The sequence below is a fragment of the Nerophis lumbriciformis genome, linkage group LG33 (assembly GCF_033978685.3).
Source record: "Nerophis lumbriciformis linkage group LG33, RoL_Nlum_v2.1, whole genome shotgun sequence".
NCBI classification, from domain to species: domain Eukaryota; kingdom Metazoa; phylum Chordata; class Actinopteri; order Syngnathiformes; family Syngnathidae; genus Nerophis; species Nerophis lumbriciformis.
This window is the reverse complement of record NC_084580.2, coordinates 10,911,783-10,921,788: the sequence shown is the minus strand read 5'-3', so window position 1 is coordinate 10,921,788 and position 10,006 is coordinate 10,911,783. Positions and strand designations below refer to the sequence as shown.

At 38.4% G+C, this 10,006-nt stretch overlaps 1 protein-coding gene across 1 annotated transcript in view; it reads left to right on the top strand.

Annotated features, from left to right (window-relative positions):
• The first annotated feature begins 3,413 nt into the window (after positions 1–3,413).
• The window catches only part of ghra (growth hormone receptor a), a 127,001-nt gene continuing 120,408 nt past the window's right edge, over positions 3,414–10,006 (top strand). The window contains exon 1 of the mRNA XM_061928821.2: positions 3,414–3,722. The gene's annotated coding sequence lies outside the window, so the exon portion shown is untranslated. The remainder of the gene's footprint in view (positions 3,723–10,006) is intronic.

Below are 10,006 nucleotides of genomic sequence, written 5' to 3'. Positions count from 1 at the left end.
GCCACACACCTCAGACTCATATACCTTGGTACCTTGTGGTTAGAGTATTTTCACCACACCTATTGGTCAGTGGTACACTAACTTGACCTTTAACTTGTCACATGGTAACTATTAAACATGCAAACGTTAATGTGTTAGCATGCTAACTTTTTAGGCAAATTTTTTTACAAGCGTACGCCTCGTAGTGATATGGTATTTGACACGTTTTGACTATTAGCATACTAACGTTAGCATTTATGTCCGGCTTGCGTAATTTTAGTTTTTTTTGAGTGAGGTTTTTATTTTGTATGTAGAATAACAAGCTTTGCTGATGAGCATTTTTTTAAAATTCAAAATAGCCATTTAACCATGTAAGACCCAAATATAGAAAAACCTAAAAAAAAAAAAATTGACTTTTCAGATGTTGTTGTAGGAGGCATATGATGCAGAAATTGAAGAGCTTAAAAAAATGTTTATGTATGTTTTTAGAGAAATGTTGGGCTTTGATGGGATCAGAATTTCTGTATTTGTACTCACGTTGTCTGAACAACTAAGGGTTAATTTGCTGGGTTGATTGCTTACTTAGCTCCATAACGGTATATACCATTAATAATAATCACACATTAGTTATATTTTTATGAAGTCATTTATTACAAATATAAAAAATATGAAACAAGATAAAACTCTTAAAAAAGGCATTTCCCCCCTCTTTTTTTTCTTTTCATGACATTGGTCATGAAGACTTTCATTGGTGGTGAAAGTCCTAAAAACAGTCCCTGTTGTCTGTAAAACGTCTGTAGAATGTTTACTATCCATGTATAGAGAAAATACTTTAGCCAGTGATGTAGCGGAGGGAATACAACCTGTTTGAGCCCACTGCAACAAGCCAGCTATTTGACTACCACATTCACCCAGTGTTGTATAATTGCAACAATTATATAACAAGCTCTAAATGAAATTAGATGCATCTGTTCCACAATAACTACATATGTACATGCTCTAGACATTGTAATAACAACCCCAAAAAATATATAAGACATTTTAATTACTTGAATCTGATGAATCCAGTACAATGAAACAAATAGATTTTGTTCGAAGGAAACCTTGAGAGGTTGTGTGAGTTCATGGCCAGAAGGCGTGACTTATAAACAGGGGCGCCGAAAAGGGGGGGTAAAGGAGACGGATTCTAGGGGCCCATGATGGAGGGGGCCCCAGAGAGGCCCCTAATGATGATGAAATTATAATACAGAAAAAATAATGACACTGTGTTGGGGGCCCTGTAAAGATTATTTTCATGGGGCCCAAAATCCCTAGCGGCGCCCCTGCTTATAAACAATAGGACCCAATGACTATGTAAATGTGGTAAAAAAAAAATATATATATATATAACAGATTGTTTTTTAGGATGGTTAAAGGTAACGTTGTAATTTTACAACAAGGGGTGTTACAGGGTTAAAAAAATAAATAATAATAATAAATAAATAAAATAAAAAAAGTAAAAACTTAAAATATATATATATATATATATATATATATATATATATATATATATATATATATATATATATATATATATATACATACAGGTAAAAGCCAGTAAATTAGAATATTTTGAAAAACTTGATTTATTTCAGTAATTGCATTCAAAAGGTGTAACTTGTACATTATATTTATTCATTGCACACAGACTGATGCATTCAAATGTTTATTTCATTTAATTTTGATGATTTGAAGTGGCAACAAATGAAAATCCAAAATTCCGTGTGTCACAAAATTAGAATATTACTTAAGGCTAATACAAAAAAGGGATTTTTAGAAATGTTGGCCAACTGAAAAGTATGAAAATGAAAAATATGAGCATGTACAATACTCAATACTTGGTTGGAGCTCCTTTTGCCTCAATTACTGCGTTAATGCGGCGTGGCATGGAGTCGATGAGTTTCTGGCACAGCTCAGGTGTTATGAGAGCCCAGGTTGCTCTGATAGTGGCCTTCAACTCTTCTGCGTTTTTGGGTCTGGCATTCTGCATCTTCCTTTTCACAATACCCACAGATTTTCTATGGGGCTAAGGTCAGGGGAGTTGGCGGGCCAATTTAGAACAGAAATGCCATGGTCCGTAAACCAGGCACGGTAGATTTTGCGCTGTGTGCAGGCGCCAAGTCCTGTTGGAACTTGAAATCTCCATCTCCATAGAGCAGGTCAGCAGCAGGAAGCATGAAGTGCTCTAAAACTTGCTGGTAGACGACTGCGTTGACCCTGGATCTCGGGAAACAGAGTGGACCGACACCAGCAGATGACATGGCACCCCAAACCATCACTGATGGTGGAAACTTTACACTAGACTTCAGGCAACGTGGATCCTGTGCCTCTCCTGTCTTCCTCCAGACTCTGGGACCTCGATTTCCAAAGGAAATGCAAAATTTGCATGGTTGGGTGATGGTTTGGGGTGCCATGTCATCTGCTGGTGTCGGTCCACTCTGTTTCCTGAGATCCAGGGTCAACGCAGCCGTCTACCAGCAAGTTTTAGAGCACTTCATGTTTCCTGCTGCTGACCTGCTCTATGGAGATGGAGATTTCAAGTTCCAACAGGACTTGGCGCCTGCACACAGCGCAAAATCTACCCGTGCCTGGTTTACGGACCATGGCATTTCTGTTCTAAATTGGCCCGCCAACTCCCCTGACCTTAGCCCCATAGAAAATCTGTGGGGTATTGTGAAAAGGAAGATGCAGAATGCCAGACCCAAAAACGCAGAAGAGTTGAAGGCCACTATCAGAGCAACCTGGGCTCTCATAACACCTGAGCAGTGCCAGAAACTCATCGACTCCATGCCACGCCGCATTAACGCAGTAATTGAGGCAAAAGGAGCTCCAACCAAGTATTGAGTATTGTACATGCTCATATTTTTCATTTTCATACTTTTCAGTTGGCCAACATTTCTAAAAATCCCTTTTTTGTATTAGCCTTAAGTAATATTCTAATTTTGTGACACACGGAATTTTGGATTTTCATTTGTTGCCACTTCAAATCATCAAAATTAAATGAAATAAACATTTGAATGCATCAGTCTGTGTGCAATGAATAAATATAATGTACAAGTTACACCTTTTGAATGCAATTACTGAAATAAATCAAGTTTTTCAAAATATTCTAATTTACTGGCTTTTACCTGTATATATATATATACACATATCTGTTAAACCATTAACGGTGACATAAGGTTGTTGTTGTAGTTTTTGGTTTGAAAAAAGGTAACTTGGAGCAAGTTGCAATTACTTTGTGTTATTTGTGGCTTTTTGTGACGTCACGAGATATGTTCTGTTTGTTCTAATGTACTTTATAGCACACGCATTAATGCAGTGTGTGTGTGTGTGTGTGTGTGTGTGTGTGCGTGCGCAGCTCTTTAAGAGGCGGATGTATTTTGGAAGTTGGCCCCTTGCTGCTTTTCGGGAGGAGGTTGTTGGCGGATGAGGACGCTTCACCGCCATGTGAGAGAGACTCGCCGTGCACGTACTGAGCGTGCGTGCGTGTGCGTGGACGTGGTCTCTCCCAGGACGAGGAACCCAAATTCTCCCGCAAAGGAAACAAAAAAGTGGAAGTAAAGCAAGAAATCCTCCTGGATCCAATAGGAACTCTCTCTCTGTGTGTGTGTGCGTGGAAGTGTGTGTGCAGATGATCAAGTTGTGTTGCCGTGAAAAAGTCCATCTGATTCCACGCAGAGTTCCAGCCTGACACGTCGTGCAAAGTAAGTAACGTGGTTTTGTTTTCTTCTTGTTTATGTCGGTGTTTTTGCCTCATTTGGCCATACTTGCGAGTCAATTCCGACCTCCACGTAGTTCTGTTGCTGCGTGGGAAAACTTTTGCTTGGCGAGCCTGCAAGCAAGCGCACGGTAGTTGCTAATGATTCACGTTTTCCTTTTTTTTAATTTTTTTTAATTTTTTTTTTAGCAACAAAAAATGAAGGAAAAACCTGCGTTATATTTACTTGCTTTTTGGCAGATTTAGATTTGACCCACACACGTGTTTTAATCAGTGGAGCATGTGATCGAAATGGTAGCAAAACAGGTGGTAATATTGCTCAATATTATTGTAATGTAGCATAACTTTAGTTTTATTTTACTTATAAGCTTATTTAAAGTGTGATAGTACTGTTGTTTAAAAATGAATTAGTTAATGGTGTTTAATTGGCTTTATCAGTCAATAATATCCGTCTGTCTATCTATTGCTTCTTAGCTAGCATTAGCATCCAATCTTATCCTCATTATTCCTATTTCTGTCGAGAAACTACCACTTTTATTCCATTTGCAGTTGATTATTGTATGACTTGTATCACCATGTTAAAATGATATACAAGCCATCATTTATTATTTTTTTAGAAGTACCGTATTTTCCGCATTATAAGGCGCACATTTATTAATAAGGCGCACCTTCAATGAATGGCCTATTTTGAAACTTTGTTCATATATAAGGCGCACCGCATTATAAGGCGCATAGAATAGACGCTACAGTAGAGGCTGGGGTTACGTTATGCATCCATTAGATCAGGGGTGCTCACACTTTTTCTGCAGGCGAGCTACTTTTCAATTGATCAAGTCGTGGGGAAGTACCTCATTCATATATATAATTTATATTTACTTATTTATGAAATATATGTTTTTGTTAACAAGTTAAAGGTGTTTAATGATAATACAAGCATGTTTAACACATATAGTTAATATTGTTAAAAATTAAAGGTGTTTAATGAAAATACAAGCATGTTTAATACATATAGTTAATATTGTTAACAAGTTAAAGGTGTTTAAAGTTAATACAAGCATGTTTAACACATATAGTTAATATTGTTAACAAGTTAAAGGTGTTTAATGATAATACAAGCATGTTTAACACATATAGTTAATATTGTTAACAAGTTAAAGGTGTTTAAAGATAATACAAACATGTTTAACACATATAGTTAATATTGTTAACAAGTTAAAGGTGTTTAATGATAATACAAGCATGTTTAACACATATAGTTAATATTGTTAATAAGTTAAAGGTGTTTAAAGATAATACAAGCATGTTTAACACTTATAGTTAATATTGGTAATAAGTTAAAGATGTTTAAAAATAATGCAAGCATGTTAATAAATTAAAGGTGTTTAATGATAATACAAGTATGTTTAATACATATAGTTAATATTGTTAACAAGTTAAAGGTGTTTAAAGATAATACAAGCATGTTTAACACATATAGTTAATATTGTTAATAAATTAAAGGTGTTTAATGATAATAGAAGTATGTTTAATACATATAGTTAATATTGTTAACAAGTTAAAGGTGTTTAATGACAATACAAGCATGTTTAACACATAGTTAATATTGTTAACAAGTTAAAGGTGTTTAAAGATAATACAAGCATGTTTAACACATATAGATTCCTTTCTCTCATGAAGACAAGAATACAATATAAGTTGGTGTATGACCTGATTCTGATGACTTGCATTGATTGGAATCAGACAGTGGTGCTGATAACGTCCGCATTTTCGAATGGAGGAGAAAAAAAGTCCTCCTTTCTGTCCAATACCACATGAAAGTGGTTGGTTTTTGGCATCTTATTTGTCCAGCTTCTGTACTACTTTGTATACACTTTACAAGAAATACATTGTCTGCAAACTCCGTAGCTTGCTAGCTTGTGCACGCCAGCTTTCTGAGACTCTTATTTTGTTAGCGCAACTGTGCAACTGTGTCTGGAGTTTTGACGACAGGTACGGCGCCAGAGTCTGTTGAAATAAAGTGTTTCTCGCCTTCCTGTCGGTAATTTTAATGAGCTAAATATGTACATAAAGTGTTGTACTTATATTCCAACTCCGCGTTCTTCTTGGTCATCGCCGCTGCCGCCGCCACCCTCCGGCCCCCGACCACACCACCACAAATAGATGCCTGTCCTGTGGGAAACACTGAGTTAATATTGTTAACAAGTTAAAGATGTTTAATGATAATGCAAGCATGTTTAACACATATACCGTATTTTTCGGACTATAAGTCGCAGTTTTTTTCATAGTTTGGCCGGGCTCCAGTGCGATTTATATATGTTTTTTTCCTTCTTTATTATGCATTTTCGGCAGGTGCGACTTATACTCCGGTGCGACTTATACTCCGAAAAATACGGTAGTTAAAATTGTTAATAAATTAAAGGTGTTTAAAGATAATACAAGCATGTTTAACACATATAGTTAATATTGTTAATAAGTTAAAGGTGTTTAAAGATAATACAAGCATGTTTAACACTTATAGTTAATATTGGTAATAAGTTAAAGGTGTTTAAAGATAATACAATCATGTTTAACACATATAGTTAATATTGTTAACAACTTAAAGGTGGTTAAATATAATACAAGCATGTTGAACACATATAGTTAATATTGTTAACAACTTAAAGGTGGTTAAAGATAATACAAGCATGTTGAACACATATAGTTAATATTGTTAACAAGTTAAAGGTGTTTAAAGATAATACAAGCATGTTTAACACATATAGTTAATATTGTTAACAAGTTAAAGGTGTTTAATGATAATACAAGCATGTTTAACACATATAGTTAATATTGTTAATAAGTTAAAGGTGTTTAAAGATAATACAAGCATGTTTAACACATATAGTTAATATTGTTAATAAGTTAAAAGTGTTTAAAGATAATACAAGCATGTTTAACACTTATAGATTCCTTTCTTTCATGAAGACAAGAATATAAGTTGGTGTATTACCTGATTCTGATGACTTGCATTGATTGGAATCAGACAGTGGTGATGATAACGTCCGCATTTTCGAATGGAGGAGAAAAAAAGTCCTCCTTCCTGTCCAATACCACATGAAAGTGGTTGGTTTTTGGTATCTTATTTATCCAGCTTCCGTACTCCTTTGTATACACTTAACAAGAAATACATTGTCGGCAAACTCCGTAGCTTGCTAGCTTATGCACGCCAGCTTTCTGAGACTCTTATTTTGTTAGCGCAGGCAGGATGAAGCAGAGCTTTTATTGCGCAACTGTGCAGTCGGTCTTTGGAGTTTTGACGACAGGTACGGCGCCAGAGTCTGTTGAAATAAAGTGTTTCTCGCCTTCCTGTCGGTAATTTTAATGAGCTGGCAGCAGCCAGCGTCATCTCAGAAGACCCTCGGGTGGCGTGAATGTCAATCAAGTGACAAAAGTGACGTCATAGTGAAGATTTATGATCGCTCATTTTTAGGACTATTTTTTTAATGCCTGGCTGGTGGTCGACTGACACACCCTCCACGATCGACCGGTAGCTCGCGATCGACGTATAGAGCTGCGCTAAAGGGAATGTCAACAAAACAGTCAGATAGGTCAGTCAAACTTTATTAAAAGATTACAAACCAGCGTTCTGACAACTCCGTTCACTCCCAAAATGAATAAACAGCTGTTTGATTATTTTCCCCGAGGTAAAGACCGTGACGTGGTATTTCGTTTATCTTTTAACAACAGCAAGGTATAACATGTAGTGCAACATTTATATCACATAGTGGAGGGGAACTTTTCCTCGATTCAATAAACACGGAAAAAACAGTCTGATACAGTTACGGTAAATCAAACGTTAGTGCAATCACAATATAGTAACACTCGAAATAGTGCAAATCAATAACAATATATCAATAACTCAACATTGCTCAAACGTTAATGTCACACAATGCAACACAACAAATAAAGATGTAAAGCTCACTCTATTAAGTTATTCCTCATCCACGAATCCCTCGAATTCTTCTTCTTCAGTGTCCGAATTAAACAGTTGGGCGAATACGGCATTCAACATGCCCGGCTCCGTCTTGTCGAAGTCGTCATTAATCGAGTCAGTGTCGCTGCTGTTGTCTAGCAATACGTACAATTCCTCCTTTCCTGAAAGCTCGGACCACAGTTGAGACTGATATATCAGCCCAGGCATTTACGATCCACTGGCAGATAGTGGCGTATGTCGTCCGGCGCTGTCTCCCTGTCTTGGTGAACGTGTGTTCGCCTTCTGTCATCCACTGTTCCCATCCACTGTTTGGGGTCTTTACATAAACACACAAATGGAAATTAAACGGCACGCCTCGCGCAGTCATATATCCCAGCATGCACCGCGCGCTTCTTTTTCTACGGGGGAAAATGAAGTCGGCGGCTGCTTACCGTAGTTGCGAGACCTGTTGTGGCTCAATATTGGTCCATATATAAGGCGTACCGGATTATAAGGCGCACTGTCAGCTTTTGAGAAAATTGGAGGTTTTTATGTGCGCCTTATAGTGCGGAAAATACGGTATTAAAATTTTGCTTATTAAGGACATGTTTTGAATCTGATACTTTTCCTGCTAAAAGGGCTTTTTGCCCTTGGGTGGTTTAACAGAACATATATATGTATGTATGTATATATATATATATATATATATATATTTTTTTTTTTTTTATTATTTTTATTTTTTTACATTTCAAATCTCTATATTTCTAAAATCTCCAAAATGTTTGTTCACGTTGTTACTCACCACTGTCTCGTACTCACGTACTCACAGGGAGTTCCAGTCCCAACCAGACAAGCAACTAACATACTGCAGTCCTGTCTTTGTTACGATAGAACAGTGATTCTCAAACTGTGGCACGGCTACCACTAGTGCGGGGGTCGGCAACTCGCGGCTTTTTAGCGCCGGCCTAGTGGCTCCCTGGAGCTTTGATAAAAGGTGAGAGGGAAAAATATATTTTTTGTTTTAATATGGTTTCTGTAGGACATGGGTGTCAAACTCCGGCCCGCGGGCCAAATTTGGCCCGCCGTGTAATTTCACTTGGCCCTTGAGGCGATATCAAATTTACACTAAAGCTGGCCCGCCGAGCCTCCCGAGAGTCTTCCAAACGCCAGCCAGCCAGCCAGCCAGCCAGCCAGCCAGCCAGCCAGCCAGCCAGCCAGCCAGCCAGCCAGCCAGCCAGCCAGCCAGCCAGCCAGCCAGCCAGCCAGCCAGCCAGCCAGCCAGCCAGCCACATAACATGTGCGGCTTCTGCACGCACACACATTAGAATGCAACGCATACTTCATCAACAGCGATACAGGTTACACTGAGGGTAGCCGAATAAAAAACTTTAACACTGTTAGAAATATACGCCACACTGTGAATCCACACCAAACCAGCACCCTATGCAGCACTAACTCTTCCGGGACGCTACAAGGTGTGTGTGTGTGGGGGAGGAGTTTTGGTGGTAGCGGGGGTGTATTTTGTAGCGTCCGGGAAAAGTTAGTGCTGCAAAGGATTCTGGGTATTTTTCTGTTGTGTTTATGTTGTGTTACGGTGCGGATGTTCTCCTGAAATGTGTTTGTCATTCTTGTTTGGTGTGGATTCAGTGTGGCGTATATTTCTAACAGTGTTAAAGTTTTTTATACTGGCACCCTCAGTGTAACTTGTATCGCTATTGATGAAGTATGCGTTGCATTCGCTCGTGTGTGCGTACAGGAGCCGCACATATCTTGTGACTGGGTCTGAACGATGTTAGAATGGATGAAAAGCGGACGTGACGATAGCTCGTAGAGTACTTTAAAGGTTCATTTGTTCAACCTTGGCCCGCGGCTTTGTTCAGTTTTAAATTTTGGCCCACTCTGTATTTGAGTTTGACACCCCTGCTGTAGGAGGACAAACATGACACAAACCTTCCTGATTGTTAGAAATCCCACAGTTGTATTAAACATGCTCCACTGATGAGAGTATTTGGCGAGCGCAGTTTTGTCCTACTAATTTCGGCGGTCGTTGAACTCACCGTACTTTGTTGACATGTACAACTTTCTCCAACGCTGCCACAGAAACATGTGTTTTGCGCCACTTGTTCTTTGTTTCATTTTGTCCACCAAACCTTTTATGTTGCGCGTGAATGCACAAAGGTGAGCTTTGTTGATGTTCCATACTTGTTGCGCTAAGACATCTGCGCTGGGTGGGGCATGTAATCCGCATGCCCACCCAGAGGCTCCCCCGACAGATCCTCTACGGCCAACTCCAGGAAGGCTGTTGGTCTCCTGGGGGT